Below are 19,005 nucleotides of genomic sequence, written 5' to 3'. Positions count from 1 at the left end.
CTGCTTCACCGCCTGTGAAGCGACTCCCCTGTAAGTGGGGAGCCAGGGACTTGGACCGGGTTTCCTTAAGCTGGTCCTTGAGCTTTGCGCCATGTTTGCTTAACCCGCTGAGCCACCGCCAGACTCCCCTCCCCCCCCCTTTATTTGACAGGACAGAAAGTAATTGAGAGGGGTAGATAGGGAGGGAGAGAGATAAGAGAGGCACTTGCTGTACTTGTTTCATCACTCCTGAAATTTCCCCCCATCAGGGCTCGCACCCAGGTCCTTACACATGGTAACGTATGCACTTCACTAGGTGCACCACTACCTAGCCCCTTAACACACTCTTCTAAAGCTAAAGATTCAAAATTTTGAAACTTATCTCTAGAAGCTTTTTTCTCTTGATGATCTATTCCATCTTAGTATTTACTATTATTGTACTACGGACCCTCAATATATCTCTTTATGTGCTAAGTTTCTAAGTTCCAACTTAGCCTGAAAATTAATTTATTTTTCACTTTAAATAGATTCTTTAGTGACTATCACAACTCCCCATACATCGATGGGGAACACTGTAATGAACTGTGTATTTTTAAAAAGTCTTTAATTAAACTCCTCATCTCACCTGCATCTGAGAGTTTACTCCATAAACACTAGGTTTAGAACTAGGTTTTCTTTTCAAGTCTCTAGCTGTTGCCCTGCCAGGCACTGAGTGAAGCTGTTTGGTTCGTCACAGGCAGAGCTTCCTGTCAATAGGAGAGAGGAAGCTTGCTTTTGGATGAACCCTTATTGTCCTGGCCTGGAACAGTGATCATCAAGCAGTGATAAGAGCCTTTTCCAACCAAAAGGATCTGCATGCCTCTGACTAATCTTGTTAGGAGAAGAGGAAAGAAGGGGCGGTCACAAATAGTGGCACGAACACTATTGCTTCTCTTGACCTCACATATCCCAGCAACCGAAAGAATTAAAACATGCTGTGTGAGATGATTCTTTCAAATAGTCAGAATGTTTCTTTTGCTAAGACGTTATATCTGATGACTTTTCAAAGTGAATATAAAATTATATCATAACATTAATTATAAAAACATGCTACATAGTAACTGCTTTCATAGTTTTCTTGGACAGGATTGATAATTTGGTATCCATAAAACTTTCTATAACCTAGCTTTGTTTTTATCATGTAAATGGTTACATTCCACAAGATGCCAAATATATCTGAATTGAACACAAATTATGCTTAATAAGTATTACTTTACCTGATGGGTAGTCAACAGAATGTGGCAGGTATGTCCCTGTGTAGTTGCTTTGGACCATTATTTAAAGTTGGGTTATCTGGTATAGAGAAAGTAGACTTCGGCGTTTGGTGGTCCCTTTCTTTCATTCAGCACAGATTCTTTCATCACAGAACTTAGAAATGTTAGCTAACTCCTCTAATAGATAGATACATCTCTTATTGGCATGATCCTATGAAAAAAAATTTTTTTTCTATCGTTTTACTATACTTGCTGTGTCACTAGATTAATTCCCATTCTACTACATTCCTTGATTTACTCTATTGTAGACATAGGACTGAGAAAAATATCAAGTGTGAAAATGGAGATAAAAGTAGTGCCCAGAAAGGCAGAATTGTTCACTCTTTGCTATTACGTGGAGTTAAAAGGGGGATAGTAGATAGCTCACCCAGTAGGGTATATGCTTTACTGTGTGAGAGATTGTGGGTTCAAGCTCTAGCCCTATATGGGAGGAGCTTGAGGTTGCTCCTGTGTCTGTCTCTCAAAAATAAAAATAAAAAGGATAGTATTAATAGACTCTGCTGCTAGGTCCTATTTTTGTCATCATTATGATCACTCAGTATTGGTTTCTTTTGAATCAGAAAAACTAATCTTTTTTTTTTTTTTTAAGATTTTATTTATTTATTCATGAAGAGAGAAGGAGAGAGAGAGAGAGAGAAAGAACCAGACATTACTCTGGTACATGTGCTGCCAGGGATTGAACTCAGGACCTCATGCTTCAGAGTCTGATGTTTTATCCACCACGCCACCTCCTGGACCACACAGAAAAACTAATCTTTTAAGAGAATACCATCTGAGTATCCTATTAAAAACAATTACCTAAAATTGAAAGAGACTGGTATATGAGCAGTCAGTCCTTTGTCAAATGAAACATTCAGATAATTGGATTTCTTGTATCAGTCAATGCTTCTATTTCTATGACTCTAAACATGGTCTTTAATTTATGTTACTATGAATGGTCTGTTCCCCAAATGCTTATTTAAGATGTTATGAGAAATTGACCCCAGAGAAAAATCCCATGAGATTAGAACATAATAACTAGAAAAAAAAAAAAAAGAAAAGAAAAGAACAATTGTCGGTGTCAGAACGCTGGAGAAGTACGAGTAACTGCAATTTGGTCTAAACCAAAGGTGGTTTTTCAAGGAGATAAAATGGGTGGTTCTCTCAGTGACTTAATTGTAAATCATTGTGGTCAAGGATTTTTTCAAAAAGGGCTTTAGGGATGTCTTATTTCCCCCCCCCATTAGGCAAAATATTATATATAGGATTATAATATATAGGATTAACAGTTGATTTTTAAAAGAGAATTTGTTAAGATTTATTTTAAGCCAGTTTATATTTGGAAATGGAAAGTCATTTTAAAGACTATATTAAGTGACAAGGACTATATTTAGTTTACAAGGAAACTGGAACCATTTTAACAATTTTCTATGTTTTTTTTTCTGTTATGATAAAATGTAAAAATTTCATTTAGGGGGCCGGGTGGTGGCACACCTGGTTGAGCGACATGTTATAGGTCCTGGGTTCAAGCCCCTGGCCCCCACCTGCAGGGGGAAAGCTTTGCGAGTGGTGAAGCAGGGCTGCAGGTGTCTCTCTATCTCCTCCTTCCCTCTCGATTTCTGGATGTTTCTAACCAATAAATAATAATAATAATAATAATAATAATAATGAATTGTTTAAAAAATTCATTTAGGAAAGGCAACCTACTATGACCTATTAACAATCAAGGGGAAATTTAATATAGAATGAAACAAAACGTAGAATTTTTACAAGAGTAGTGTATCAACACCCCTGCACTATCATCAGAAAGTAGTTCACCCAATAGAACACAAACCCCACTAAATATGAGACTATGTTTGATTTCCAGCACAATTTGGAAGCACCATAGACTGCGCCAAGGGAACTCAATGGAGTGGCGCTGAAGTGTCTCTATGTCTACCTCCTCTTTATCTCTCTCCCCCCTCAAAGACAAACAAAAATAACAAAATCAAACCTGGGGAGAGTTCAACAGTATATTATGTGGAAACGAGGCCTTGAGTTCATTCCCTGGTGCAACAAAAACCAAACATAATTTAGCATTTTTTTTTTTTTGCTGTTGCATAACAACTGTAAACATTGTAACTTGAAGCAATATAAGTTTGCTGATTTACTTACATATGCACTTTATTGTTGTTGTCACAGAAGTTTCACCTTTCTAGGTTGACCTTTTTCAGATAGAGTGAGACAGAAAGAGAAGAAAAGACACTATAGTAACTAAACTTCCTTCAGGGTAGTGGGGACCAGGTTTGAATCTGTGTCACATGTATGGCAAGGCAGCATGCTATCCAAGTGAGCCATCTTGCAGGCCAGTTCAGGTTTCTTTCTCCTTCCTTCCTCCCTCCCTCCCTCCCTTCCTTCCTTCCTTCCTTCTTTCCTTCCTTCTACTTTTTTTCTCTTTTTTTCCAAATCTCATAGTTTTCATGAGTTACAAGTCTAGGTTTGACTTAACTGTGTCCTCTTCTCAGGGTTGCATTTGATGAAGGTGTTGAAAATTGAAATTTCTTCTGGAGCTTGGGATCTGCTAAGTTCGATGGCTAAAGAATACTGTTTCTTGAGGACTAAAATCCACAGTTTTGATGTCTACAAATAACTTGTGAGTGGTTCTATCTACAAAAAAGACAGTTTACTTATTCAAGGCTGAATGTAAATATCTGTTGGTATTTCTTCTTATGGTAACCTTTGTAATTTTAATATTCTCGCTTAATTAGGTCCAGATCATTCACAATAGTCTTCCTTGGGATGAATGTAAATTCAGTTAATTGAGGAGTTTCATGAAATCTGTAAAATTTTCATCTTTGATATATAATCTCATCTAATTTCAGAAACGACACACAACCACACTAAATGGAAAGGGTTTACTAAATTTTACATAACTGGAGGCAGGGATTTTAGAGGAAATCTCAGAATTCTGCATACCACAAATGTTCTTTTAAAACACTTTTTATAAAAATGACACCGAAAAAGAGCTAGATAAGGAGAAAGAGAATCATAGGGACGGAATTACAATGCCATTCAGTATATGCAGATTTTTAAAAGGCCTACATGATGTACTTCTTTCATTTTAGTCTGTTTGTTAAGTAAAAATTTATGTTAAACTAAACCTCCTTGAGAGATCAATCTTCTCAGTTTCAAAAATAACCCAGATCTTCTGAATTAAAATCTTGGCTTTCACAATAATGACCCCTGCTATGAGTTGCAAGAACTTACTTGTAGCTAAAGCCAGGAACTCACCTCTGATTCCACAAGCCTCAAATCAAATGTCAAGCCATATGTGCATCTCATGCCAAAGGAAAGTGATCTCAGAGAGAATGTGTTGGGGTGGGATCAGGAGGATCTATGTGGTAAATTGGGCTACTCCAAAGGGTGGAGAACCTAGATCTGATATTCTTGTCCTTGAACACATTTATACAGTTGGTAAAGTTGAAATGTCGGTGTCTATTCGTCTTAAAAAACAAACAACAACAACAGAAACCTTTTATTTCACTTATTTTATGAGGATAATGACTTTGGGATCTCTTAGAGAAAATTAGTTTTCCAAGAGGTGTTGACTGTTATTTCGAAATGTTCAGTGAGTTGTTGTTGAAGAGTAAAGTCAGTAGATAGGAGGGAAAAGGAAAATAATATGTACTGAATTCTTCCTTTGTTGCAACATTTGTAGCCATTTTACTTTTGCTATTAGACATTTTCTCTATAAAAAAAAACATATGTATTGAATCTAAGCAAAAAAAAAATTCTGGAGAGGGATGGCAAGGAGGGGTTTGACTGTGCTTGATGGTGGAGGGAGACTTCTGGTGGAAATGAGAGTATGAGTGAGAAATTAGACACATGTGTCAGCAATTGTACTGTAAACCATTAAGCTCCTAATAAAATAGGTATTATGGCCTTAGGCCTCTGACCAGAACCTTTTCTCCACCATCACTGGTCATCTCCATCAGGAACAGTATTGTGGACACACTTGTGGGCCTCTACAGACCTTGTCCTCAATGTTGAACAACAATGGTAAGGACTGCCCCACTCCTAAGGGAGGCTGGGTGAGCATACTCTCTTCCCTGATCCAGCTTTCTAGTTCTATTTCCAACTGTGACACTATCTCCCCAGACAATAAATACCTTTAGCCCACGTGTGTGTTAGCTGTTGGACTTAGGCAAAAATTAGTAAAGTCATGGACTCTTTGGAATATACCTAAAATATTCCTACTAGCTTTTTTCAAAATGAAGACCCCAAATCTTATCTGCTATACTCTTATCTTTAGGTTCCTAATTATTAAACAATTTGCTATGTTTTATATTTTAATGCTTTTCAGCCACTAGGTTGCAGATGCTACTATGATGCCAACACGACCTCCCTGGGAAGACTACCTCACCCATGTACCCTGGAACCTCACCTCTCCAGAGCCCTACCCCACTAGGGCAAGATAGAAACAGGCTAGGACTATGGATCGACCTGCCAACGCCCATGTCCAGCAGAGAAGCAATTATAGAAGCCAGAGCTTCCACCTTCTGCACCCCATAATGATTCTGGGTCCATGCTCCCAGAGGAATAAAAAATAGGGAAGCTTCCAATGGCGGGAATGTGATACAGAACTCTGGCAGTGGGAATTCTACCCCTTTTATCCCACATTCTTGTCAATCTTTATTAAATCAGTAAAAAAATAAATAATGTCTGGGAGGATGATGCAATAGTGGAGAATGGAACTTGAGAGCTGGGTTAGGGGATAGTGTGACTCCCATACATGTAAAAATATAGAAATACAACTAGTTGTTTACCACACTGATCTGACTCAATGCTCATATGCATTAATATTTAGCACAGTTAACTGTATAACCTCCAGGTCTTTATCAGCCTGAGCTTACAGCCCATGATCACATCTGGGAACACTCTAGTTTGCACACAGTACAAGATCAGTCCTCCTTGAGTGGCAGAATAAGATGACCCAGCCTGCCTTCAGAGAGTGGGGCATTTATTACCAGTGCTAGTTTTTAGTGAGGGTAAGGTCCTAGTGAGGCCCACAGAAGGGCTAATGAGGACATTCCCAATGGAAGTGACTCAGTGATGGCAACAGAAAGATCCCTCAAAGGTCTATGTCCTTAGTATCTGTGGGGAATCCAAGAATTTCCTGACTAGAGCGTGTTGGGGTCCTTAATATATGATGAACCTAAGCCAGGGATGAGAATGTTTTGTAGTTACCTTTCACAGGGAAACAAGAAATTGTATCCATGTGTCAGTAACTGTACTCTAAAGACTTAACCCAAAAATTAAGTGATTAAAAAAAAAATCTAAAGAGCTCAAAGTGAAAGAAAGTCTTTTCTTAAAAATGCCATTGAGCCTCTTGGCTCTCCTTTACCTCTCACCCTCTTCTTGTGTAAGTAATATAAGTCCCCCTTGGTTTTACTTCTTTTGGCAGTGTTTTCTTGACATTAGCACATTCTACATTCTAACTGCGGACAGTCCCTTTTACCTACTGTTCCTAGAGTCTCTAGAGCTTCCTTCACTTTTTATTCTCAATCTGCATTATTCCAATCGTCTATTATAGTTACTACTTACTTATATTTTGGGGGGTCCTCTTTTCTCCTTCTCTCCCTCTTATTCTCCTGTCTCTCTCTCCTTCTCCCTCTGTCTCTCCTTTATCACTTTATTTGCATAAATATTAAGGTTTTTTTTCTATATGTTAGACACCGTGCTATATAAAGTTTTGAGGATATACTCTGTATAAATACAGCTGTGTGTGTGTGCATGCACATGCTTTCACCTCATGAAAATTGGTTAGATGGCTTCTATCAAATTTGGACGTTATGCTTTAGATGGGCTTACATAATGCATGGAATTTATTAGGGGTTTCAGCAGATGAACTTAAAGTGGTCAGTTCTTTTCCTAAGAAATTATGACCATCAGCTGAGAGAAATACACTAAATGTACTTAGAAACTTAAAAAAAATGGCACTAAATCATGTCATTAGGGAGCAGCCTTCATATTACCTTCTGCATATTATGCATATTATGGTAATACCATAATAGTATGGATTGATTTATTCAGTGATGATGCCAGAAGTTCCAACAAGTAGGCAGTACATCTCAGATATGTGAAAGGAATCATAATTCCTACTCTTCTGCAATTAAAGTAATGTTAACTTCAAGTCCCTATCCAACTGGATAATTGGGTGGGGCATGAAAAAGTTGGACAGGGAATTAAAAAAATTCTTATTAGTGATTTAATGAATTATGAGATAACAGGGGTGTAATTTTTTTAGATATTTATTTATTCCCTTTTGTTGCCCTTGTTTTATTGTTGGTAGTTATTATTGTTGTTGTTATTGATGTCGTTATGTTGGATAGGACAGAAAGAAATGGAGAGAGGAGAGGAAGACAGAGAGAGGGGGTGAGAAAGATAGACACCTGTAGACCTGCTTCACCCACCTCTTGTGAAGCGAATCCCCTGCAGTTGCGGAGCCGGGGGCTCGAACTGGGATCCTTACACCCGTCCTTGCGCTCTGCGAACAGGGGTGTAATTCTATACCATTCCCACCACCAGAGTTCTGTGTCCCCATCCCCTCCACTGGAAACTGCAGTAGTTCTCCCAAGGTCACAGATACGGGTTGACTATTATTTCTATATCTATCTATCTATCTATCTATCTATCTATCTATCTAATATTTTCCCATTTTGTTTATGGTCATGCCTTCCTTTTTAAGTCATAACTACACCTATTACTACTTCCAAATGTCCTTACTTTTCAAATTTGCCAAATGACATTATTCTTTTCCAATGCACTACTCCACTGACTTGTGGTGGTGGTGCCAGGAACTGAATCAGGGCCTTTGAATTTCAAGCATAACTATTATGCAATCACCATAGCCTAATGTCTGCCAATGTTTTTTTTTTTTTTTTTTTTTTTTTTGCCTCCAGGGTTATCTCTGGGGCTGGTGCCTGCACCATGAATCCATTGCTCTTGGAGGCCATTTTTTTCTCTTTTGTTGCTCTTGTTTTATCGCTGTTGTAGTTATTATTATTGCTGTTATTGATGTCGTTGTTGAATAGGACAGAGAGAAATGAAGAGAGGAGAGGAGATAGAGAGGGAAAGAGACACCTGCAGACCGGTTTCACCACTTGTGAAGCGACTCCCTGCTTCACAAGGTGGGGAGCGGGGGCTAGAACCCTGATCTTTAGCAGGTCCTTGCGCTTCATGCCACGTGCGCTTAACCCGCTGCGCTACCGCCCCTCCCGCTGTCTGCCAATTTTTTTTAAAAAAACAACAAATTTAACATATAACAGCAAAGTATAGATGTGTCATAATTGCTCATTTTCAGATACTGATTTCATTTGATCTCATTTTGAAAAGCAAATAAGTCAATTTTTTTTCAGTGTTACAGTGGTAGCATTTTATAGTTCCTAAAATATGTCTGAGATGCTGGCTTCAATATAAATACTCAATAAAGAAAATGAACATGCAAATTTAGGAAAGAAACCCTGTTGTGTGTATGGCATGAGTTTTAATCCAAATAAGGTTAAGAGTAGCCCTTTATAAGTACTTGGCCGGGAGGGTGGGTGGAGAGTGAAGCTAGGAGGGTAAATGTGTAACAGCTGGCAAGCCTCAGTTGCCAGTTCCTATTTTAGATTACTGAGAGCCCTGGCTCTGAGAAATTTAGCTCTGAATCTGAAAGAGCCTACAGAGCAGATTGCTAAAATTTCACTTCTTTTTGATTTCCTTGAGTTCATTAAGTTAGTAAATACAAAAGAGACGTGTAACTTAAAAGAATTCATGGGAGGTGTGATGATACACAAGTCAGAATGCCAAGTCACTGTAGCTCTTGGTGTGGAGTTTTAAATGATATCTAAAAGTTGCCAATTAAGCTATTGTGGAAAACTTGTCATTGGCCAATTGCATCCTGGCTTATTTAGAAGAGAAAGTCTAAAAGCCAATTAAATAAATCTGACATAGTTGTAGTCTCCGAGCTGTACCTATTTATAAGTATGCTGAGGCTTGGGATACATTTTTTAAATGTTAGTAACAGATATCAAAATCCTGTGAATTTTACTACTGTTTCATTGGAGGGAATAAAATCTGTAGCAGATTTTTCAGAACTATAAAACAGAAATTAAAAACAATAACTCAGTTTTCTTTCTTTTGAAAAATTTGCTTTTTTAAAATCCCTTTTGTTGCCCTTGTTTTATTGTTATCATAGTTATTATTGTTGGTGTTATTGATGTTGTCGTTGTTGGATAGGATAGAGAGAAATGGAGAAAGGAGGGGAAGATAGAGAGGGGAAAGAAAGACACCTGCAAACCTGCTTCACCACCTGTGAACCGACTCCCTGAGGGGTGGATGTTGGGGGGGGTGTAAGTCATGGGCTGGAGTCCGGATAGTTACTATGCCAGTCCTTGCACTTCTCGCCTTGTGTGTTTAACCCGCTGCGCTACCGCCCAACCCTCAATAACTCAGTTTTCTTTTTTTTTTAATATTTATTTTATTTATTTATTCCCTTTTGTTGCCCTTGTTGTTTTATTGTTGTAGTTATTATTGTTGTCGTTGTTGGATAGGACAGAGAGAAATGGAGAGAGGAGGGGAAGACAGAGAGGAGGAGAGAAAGATAGACACCTGCAGACCTGCTTCACCGCCTGTGAAGCGACTCTCCTGCAGGTGGGGAGCCGGGGTTCGAACCGGGATCCTTATGCCGGTCCTTGTGCTTTGAGCCACCTGCGCTTAACCCGCTGCGCTACAGCCCGACTCCCAATAACTCAGTTTTCTTAATGCTAAGGGCTCTCTCTAGTTTCAGACTACTTCCCTTCCTAGGCTCCATGCCCTCTGTCTCTGTTCTGGTCCACATGAATATTCATTATCACAGTAACAAAAGAATGGAATAACAGTGTTCAAGTTAATTTAATATGATGAATGTCAATAATAAAGTTATTGTCACTTTTAGTATAAAGCAAATATTATTTCTTAATGTTTTGAGGTGCTATATAAATTTTATTAATTAATTAATTTACTTATTGGATAGAGACAGAGAGAAATCAAGAGAGGAAAAGAGACAGAGAGACAACTTCAATATTGTGAACTTCAGTACTGATTGTGAAGCATCCCCACTGCAGATGGGGACCAGGGGCTTGAACACATGTCCCTGTGCTTGTAACACATGTACTCAATCAGGGACACTATTCCTTGGCTCCCCCATATTGTAAGATCCTGCTTTATTCCTTCTAGTGCACAATTAATTTAATTAAAATTGCTATTAATTACTACCAAAAAAAAGAGGTAGTCACCAACACTCCCCCCCATGCTTAGGATTCTATATATCTTCTCAGTCAATGAGAAATACCACTTTTGTTTTTATATGTTTTGACATTAAAATTCTTTCCTTCTCCCCACAATTTTTCTACCACAAGCATTTGCCTCCATGATCTGTACTTAATGTCTCCTTTTACACTTTTATCTACTGGTTAATAGATGGGCGTTGTAGCTTTGTTTGATCAAGATATGTATTATATTGAAGCAATAGTTCTCTCCTTAAGGACTATCCTCACTAATTTGCTAGTTACTTAGAGGAAAAGAACTATGCTATTAAATATTTGGCAGAAGTCTGATTTTTAATTGTGTGATTCATCTGCCATATACAATTCTCTTCTGTTTATGTGCAGAAGAATATACTTCTTGGTTTGAGCAAGTTATTTTTTAGTCTATGTGCAGTTTATCTCTCATCAGCTGATTATATATGCAAGAATTATTTTCAAAAAATGCATTCATTTTTTTCTTTCTCTGAAATTAAGAAGATAAAACCAAATAACATAGCAAGATATGTTCTCTAATTTTCCTCTTCTTTATCATTTTTACTACCCACTCTTTAGGAAAGATCAAATGTTCTAGTTTAATGAGCCGCTGTAGTCATTTAACTAAGGCCTTAACTGCATTCCACCTTTATTGCTATTTACTGAATGGATTCATTTAAATCAGTCCCCAGCTGACGAGTGGTATAACTTACATCTAATTTTAATAAGTTTGTTATGTCTTGTAACCTTTTAAAATATTGTTTATACATTTTATTTCACACTGAGAGAAAATACCAGAGCTCTGTTTAGCCCCAGCTGATAGTGGTGCTGGGAACTGAACCTGGAACCTTTGTGCCTCAGGCAAAGAAGTCTTTTGCATATCCATTATGTTGTCTCCCCAGCCCATCTTGTAGCCATTTCCTGATAGTGTTTGTGCAATTACAAATTTAATGCCCTATTTATAATTTTATAATATACACTGAATTAAATAACAATTGAAATATAAAACCACTTATACAACTCTAGTCACACTAGCTTTTGTTGGAATTTATATGTAAATTGCCTGTTGCTAATTTTCTTCTTTTTAAAATATTTATTTATTTCCTTTTGTTGCCCTGGTTGTTGTATTGCTGTAGTTATTATTGTTGTTGTTGTTGATGTTGTCGTTGTTGGATAGGACAGAGAGAAATGGAGAGAGAAGGGGAAGACAGAGAGTGGGAGAGAAAGAACCTGCAGACCTGCTTCACCCCTTGTGAAGCGACTCCCCTACAGGTGGGGAGCTGGGGGCTCGAACTGGGATTCTTACGCTGGTCCTTGTGCTTCGTGCCACGTGCACTTAACCCGCTGTGCCACCGCCCAACTCCCTGTTGCTAATTTTCAGCCTTCAGATACTTATTTTTATTAGGACTCTTCTTTTCTGCCTCCCATCACAGGTATTCAATAAATTGAAAAAAAAAAAGAATTCTGTCCTACTTGGAAGCCAAAACCCATAATATCTTTAAAAAACACTAAATATTAAAAATCATATTTTATTAAAAATTATTGTTGCAATTATGTGCAGCAAGTCATTTAATAATGAACATGATATCAAAGAGCAATGTACTATGTATGTCTATTCAGAAATTGCATTATTAACAAAAGAAAACAGAAAAGTTTTCTATAAAAGACAAATAATGATGTATTCTAAATGGTCTCTTACTTAGCTGGGTATTGTTTCATATATAGGAAAAACATTTATGACAGGTCTGCAAAGGCAATCATGATAGAATTGATTATTTACATTGAACATTTTCAGTTATTACAAAATCTTTATCACATAAGTTCTTTTTGGAATGATATGTATCTGTATATAAATATATATACATACATATATATATTGAGGTTCACATTTCTTTTTAAGGTCTCTTCTAGTCTTAAGACATTATGTTATTTTCAAAAGATTATTTTTACCAGTAAAAACTAGAGATGTCATGGTACTAAACAAGGCAAAGGAAGGCAAGGTAGAGTGAGGAAAGGATGTTATGTTATTATTTGCATCTTATCATTTATCATGGGCTATCACATTGAGAATGTAAAGGATAAAGATGAGGGCAAAAAAAAATCCCTCCCTCTGCCAACATATTGTGACCCCAACAGGAGTTTGGAACAATTAGTCTCAGTCTGCAGTGGAGCAGACTGACAAGGGGATGCATAAAAGCAAGGACTTGCAGTAGCTCTGTCTCCTGATGGGATCACCTTCATCATGGCACTTTTCCTGTTGGCGCAGCTCCAGATTGATCTCTTCACGTGGTGGCTTGGGTAACTTAGTTTTCAGACTCTGGAATTTTGCCTATATTCCTATCTAGACTTCTCCCTGCACATTTGCAGTGATTTTTATGAATGAATCTCTCTTTTGTTTAACCTTAAATGGAGCCGCTTATTTTGCTGTAACTAGGTATTTGCTCTTTGCCCTTGTATCACCCTAATAAAGTCTTGAATTGTTTAAACCTGTTCCCAGAGGCCCACAGTCAATCCTTTCTGTACCATAGCCAAAGCCCCTTTTAAGTTTTAGTTACAACACCCACAGAATTAAAAAGATGGCAAAGATAGCACAGTTTAGGTAAAAGATTTACATTAAGTATTAGAGATTAAAATGGTCATATTTAAAAAGAATTGAATTTTTTCTTTTTAAAAATGCTTTATTTATTAAAATATTTGTATTATCTTTACTTATTTATTGGATAGAGACAGCCAGAAATTGAGAGGAAGGAGGATATATATATATATATATATATATATATAGAGAGAGAGAGAGAGAGAGAGAGAGAGAGGGAAATAGTCAGAGAAACAACTGCAGCTCTGCTTCACCACTCGTGAAGTTTTCCCCCTGCAGATGGGAACTGGGGGCTTGAACTCTGGTCCTTGCACATTGTAACAGGTACGCTCAACCAGGTGCACCACCATTGGGCCCCAAGAATTGAATTTTTTCAAAACTCCAATTAATGTTTTTTTAAAAATCTTTAAGAACTGATTACTCTCTAAAATACAAGATAGTTAAGCTACTCACACCTTATGGTTTTGTATTGTCTGGAAGTTTATTATCAAAAACTTTGGATCATATATACACCAAATGCAATGCATACACAAGAATGAAATCACAGTATTTAAGGGCATAATGAAATTTCAAATTCAGAAACACCCATTTTGTTCATCAAATTTTACATATGGTATGTAATAATTTGTCACATAAAATTGAAATTTATTTACTTGTGAAAGAGAGGCTGATGACAACACTGCTTCAGCTTTGGCTTATGATGTTAGCAAGGATTTAACCTGGAAACTTCTGGTGCCTCACACATGAAAATCCTTTGCTGTAGCATGTTGAACTATCTTCTGAGCTCATGTCACATAGTTTATAAAGCAACATTGTGCAACACCTTTAGAAGATCTAGTCTACTCTTTACAAAATGGATACAAGTAAATAATATCACTACATAAAATGATACTGAATTTATTGGTCTAATGTGCCCTTAAACTTTTGAGGGTGTAATACTCCTTACATCGCTTTCCTCTGGCTTCTAAGAAGAAGTAGTTAATTCTGGTATAGTTTGTTGAAAATCTACAGTTCCTGTTAGCCCTCATCTTGAAGACTCAATGGTGTGCCCTGGTAGCTAGCATTATACATACTAAGTTCTCAATAAAAAATTAGTAAATTAATGAAGAGAGAAAAAAGAAGGTTTTAATGTGGGAGGAGAATAATTATTTCTTGAGGATACACTATCTGACAAATTTTGTTACTCAACTATAATTCATCTTTGTAACTAAGAATGATAAAACATTAAAAGAACCTATGATTTGAACTTGTTTGCTCTTACAGTGTAGTATGGCAATGATAATTAAGCAATTCCTAGATCTCATTATTGGTTTAAATTTACTTGATTTTATGTATTTGCAGACTGTAATTACCATATCTTCTATTTTCTGTACTGATGTCAACCCTACAGGAATTGTCCTTCAAAGGGCTGATTTCTAGAGAAGACACATCTTCCCTTCAACTGTGCTTTTCACTAGAACCCATTCATTTAGAAATCATACCCCAACCACCTTCTTCATTAGATCAAGTCACTATATTCCAGTAAGTACAGTTGTGAAATGACTAATAGCAGCACTGGTTGAAAGATGCTATTAAAATATTGTTTCAGAAAAAAGAGAGAGACCTACAAGCTCCCTGGGGAAGGTTAGAAAAGCTGGTGGAAAAGGAAATTTTGAGAGGGAAGAAAAAGCAGTTCACCCGGAAGTGAGATAAGAAAGTGCTACTAAACTCTAGTTCCATTGGTTCTCAAAATAAAAGGGAAAACGACTGTGACTATTTAAATAATTTGACTACTGTAACTTTTGCCAGAGTATCATGTCTTCTCATTATTAGTGCTCTCTCAGCAGTGAAAGACTTTTGAAAGTTTTTAAGCATAGATAGACGTTCTAAGTAAAGTAGCCTGTCCTTTGATATATCACTACATTTAAGCTTAATATGATGATATTTGCAGGATTTAATAAAATGCCAATGCAAGTTTGGATCATCTTCAGAGTCATACTCAATTAAGCATCAAATATCCCTATCCCACAAGACAGTTCCTTGGATAGAATGACTGTGAGACACTGAGTGCATTTTACTCATCCGTAAAAATTATATCAGTAAGATAAATATAGGAACAACTTTCTTCCTCATAAATGTGTACCATTTGTCTGTAGTGATGTGTTATTTAAAACTCAGGTTAAAATTGACAGTGCTAAAGTTCAACCTGGTATTTTCAAATGCTTGACTCTAAGAAGTGCCAACAGCAAAGATATGATCTGTTGGGTCTCTTTCAAAAGAGAAGGATGATAATATGATTCTAAGTAATGGTGCAAAAAGGAAAAGGTTACAGACAAAAATGAAATTCAAAAAAATATCCGCACTTCCATTTCCACTCTGTTAAGTTTTTATGGGGAAAACTTTAACATTGCTATTATTTAACTAATAGCATTCCTAATTCTACAGCTGAGTCCCTTCTGACCTTGTATAATGGCTGACACAAGTCATTGAGAATCTCTCAACAATAAATTATTCAAAAAATACAGAGGCAATGAAACAAAAAAATTAGTATTTAGCTAAATATGACCTAATATTTTTATCAGCTGTCTATAAAAAGAAATGTATCATTTAATTCAATCACTAAGCAGTGTTTATTTAGATGAGGGAAATGTTGAAACTTGCAAAAGGGAGGTGGTTTGGAATAGATTAAGAGACTATGGGACTGAAGGGCAAGGTGGTAGTGTACCTGGTTATGTGCACATGTTAACATGCATAAGGACATGGGTTCAAGGCCTCAGTCCCTACCTGAAGGGGAAGCTTCATGAGCTGCAAGTGTCTTTCTCTGTCTCTCTCTATCCTCCCTCCTGAATTACTCTCTGTCCTATCAAATTAATTAAATAAATAAAATACTGACCTAGGAGTTTAGAACCTGGTTTCTCTTTGTGATTATACAAATTCACAACTCATGCTCATATATATATGCTTGCTGTTGAGGATTCCAGATTATCCCGATGTAAAATTTAACAGGTTTGACTCTATGGGCTATGAGTTCTCTATCAGTTTTAAAATCCTATGAAATTGTCATGGCTTGTAAATCACATAGGGAACTAATAGTGCTGTTTCCTGGCCTTTAAATTGGATCATTCTACCTTATGAATTCCTTCTTTCTGCAACTGTTAGTAAAATGGTAATAGTTAATGTTCCATAAAGTATGTCATTTAATTTAGAAGACAAATCTTCACAATCTAGAAAACAAATATTCACAATTTTTAGTGTTCGCTGTTACCTAACTTGACTGAAAAACTATTCTTTTTATCTAAGAAATATTTATCTAAGAAAATATTTAGTGTGTCTATCTGAAAAGAAATAATTTTTTCTATAAAAACTATATATATAAAATATATTCTAAACACTATTTAAATAACTATTATTATAGTAAATTTAAAAAATCTCTGGTATAAATTCATTTGTCATCCATATTGTGCCACAGATTAGAAAACTCTCATGAGACCAGCCTGTGAAATATGAAGAGGCATTCAAATCTTTTGTCAGTTTGCTATATCACACAAGCCATCATCACACAGAGTCCAGATGAATTAAAAGACAATATTTTCAATACTACATTTTTGACTATATCTTATACTGGTTTACAGTGTAGGCCACTCTGGGTCATGCTCTTGTTGAACTGAGATTCAAAGCTTCGACGGTAGGGGCCAAGAAGTGGTGAGGGCACATGTTACTATGCACAAGGACCATGTTCAAGCTCACAGTCCTCACTTGCAGACTAGCTTCACAAGTGATTAAGTAGTGCTATGGGTATCTCTATTTCTCTCCCCACTTTCTCTCCCCTACCCATCTCAATATCTGTTTTTATCCAATAAAAATAAAAATAAATAAAGAAAAGCCTCAACTTTTTTTGTGGCCATTTTTTTTTTTTTAGTTTGGTAGGACAGAAAGAAACAGAGAGGAGGGAAGGTAGAGAGAGACAGAAACAGAGACACACCTGCAATACTTGCTTCACTGCTTGTGAAACTTCCATCTGCAGGTAAGGAGCCGGGGGCAGGGGCTTGAACCAAGTACACCACTTCCCATCTCCCTCTGTCCTTTTTTCTAAATGCTATACTTATGAGATGTCCATATGTATGAAATAATAATTATTATTATTGTTGTTATTTCTGGGGCCAGAAGATGGCTCATATGCTGGAGTTCACGCTTTTATTTCTCCTGTCACCAAAGGTCTGTGTGCCTACTCCCACCCCATAGATAAACACTATGTTCTCCCACAGTCTTTAAAATAGGTGGACATTTTGTTTATGTTGGGGTTTTTTTTTGACATTTTTATATTTAATTCACTATATTTCACATATGAGTGAAACCATCCATAGTTGTCCTTCAACTCCTTGCTTTATGAGCATCATCTTCTCCAGTTCCATCCACTTATTCCCAAAGCGTGCAATATCAGCTCTTTTATTACTGCATAATACTCTGTCCAGCCATCTGTCAAAAGGCATTTAGTTGTTTCCAGGTTTTTGCTATTGTGACTAAAAGCTTTATGAACATAGGGTTGCATATATCCCTTTGAACCAGTATTGTTATATCTTTCAGATATATTCCTAGCAGTGGAATTGCTGGAATTGGTCATATGTTATTTCCATTTGTATTTGTTTAAGGATTCTCTTGTTATCCAGAGGGCTGCACCAGTTTACATTCCCACCAGCAGTGCAGTAGAGTTCCTCCCTTTCCACATCCTCTCCAACACTTCGCTTTGCCTTTTTTTTTTAAATCATAGTTTGTACATGCATAATATTTCACATTTTCCCACACAACAATACAACCACCACTACGTCCTCTGCCATCTTGTTCCGAGACCTGAACCTCCCCCCCACCCCCAAAGACACACCCCAGAGTCTTTTACTTTGGTGCAGTATACCAACTCCAGTCCAGGTTCTGCTTAGTGTTTTCTCTTCTGACCTTGTTTATAAACTTCTGCCTGTATATGAGATCATCCCATATTCATCCTTCTGTTTCTGACTTATTTCATTTAACATTATTTCTTCAAGCTTCATCCAAGATAGGCTGAAACCAGTGAGATCACCATTTTTACTCTGAAAATGTCCAATAGTTCCAGTTTATCTATCTCTTCATTTAGCTCCTTCATTTCTTTATTGATTTTCTGCCTGGATGATCTGTCAAGTTGAGAGAGTGGGGTGTTTAAGTCCCCTTCTATTACAGTGCTGCTGTTAATTTACTGCTTCAGCTCTTTCAACAGTTGTTTGATGTATTTAGATGGCCTCTCCTTGGGTGCATAGTTTTGATAATTGTTAAATCCTCTTGATTGACTGATCCTCTGAGCATTAAATAATGTCCATCCCAATCTTTTAAAATTTTATTTATTTTACAGTCTATCATGTTAGATATGAGCATAGCTGTTCCTGCCCATTTTCTGTGGTCCATTGGCTTGTATCATAGTTTTCCATCCTTTCACTTTGAGTCTGTGTTTTTCTTGTTGAGTTAAGTGGGATTCCTGGAGACAAAATGTACTTGTGTTGCGTTTTCTGATCCATCTTCCTATTCTGTGCCTTTTAATAGGTGAATTCAGGCCATTGACATTTATTGATAGTATATATTGAAGATATTTAAATGCCATTATTGTAGTTTTTACAGTGTTCTGATATATGGCATGTTTATGGTAATCTGCTTATAGCAGATCTTTCAGAACTTCTTTCAAGGCAGGCTTGGTGGTAGTTCATTCCTTCAACTGTTGCTTGTCTGTGAAGGTTCTTATGCCTCCATCTAGTCTGAATGACAGTCTAGCAGGATACCGTCGTCTTAATTGAAAGCCTTTCTCATTGAGCACTCGATAGATATATTGCCATTATCTTGT

General features: G+C 36.9%; 1 long non-coding RNA gene across 3 annotated transcripts in view; it reads right to left on the bottom strand.

Annotated features, from left to right (window-relative positions):
• LOC132539922 (uncharacterized) overlaps positions 1-3,548 on the bottom strand; it is a 276,120-nt gene extending 272,572 nt beyond the window's left edge. For all 3 annotated transcript variants that reach the window (XR_009551215.1, XR_009551214.1, XR_009551213.1), the window contains exons 1-2: positions 3,426-3,548; positions 1,236-1,311 (exon numbers count right to left, since the gene is read on the bottom strand). This is a non-coding gene — a long non-coding RNA (uncharacterized LOC132539922). The remainder of the gene's footprint in view (positions 1-1,235; positions 1,312-3,425) is intronic.
• Between the last annotated feature and the right edge of the window lie 15,457 nt (positions 3,549-19,005).

This window comes from Erinaceus europaeus, chromosome 8, assembly GCF_950295315.1.
Source record: "Erinaceus europaeus chromosome 8, mEriEur2.1, whole genome shotgun sequence".
Lineage (NCBI taxonomy): Eukaryota > Metazoa > Chordata > Mammalia > Eulipotyphla > Erinaceidae > Erinaceus > Erinaceus europaeus.
This window is presented reverse-complemented; position numbering and strand designations above follow the sequence as displayed.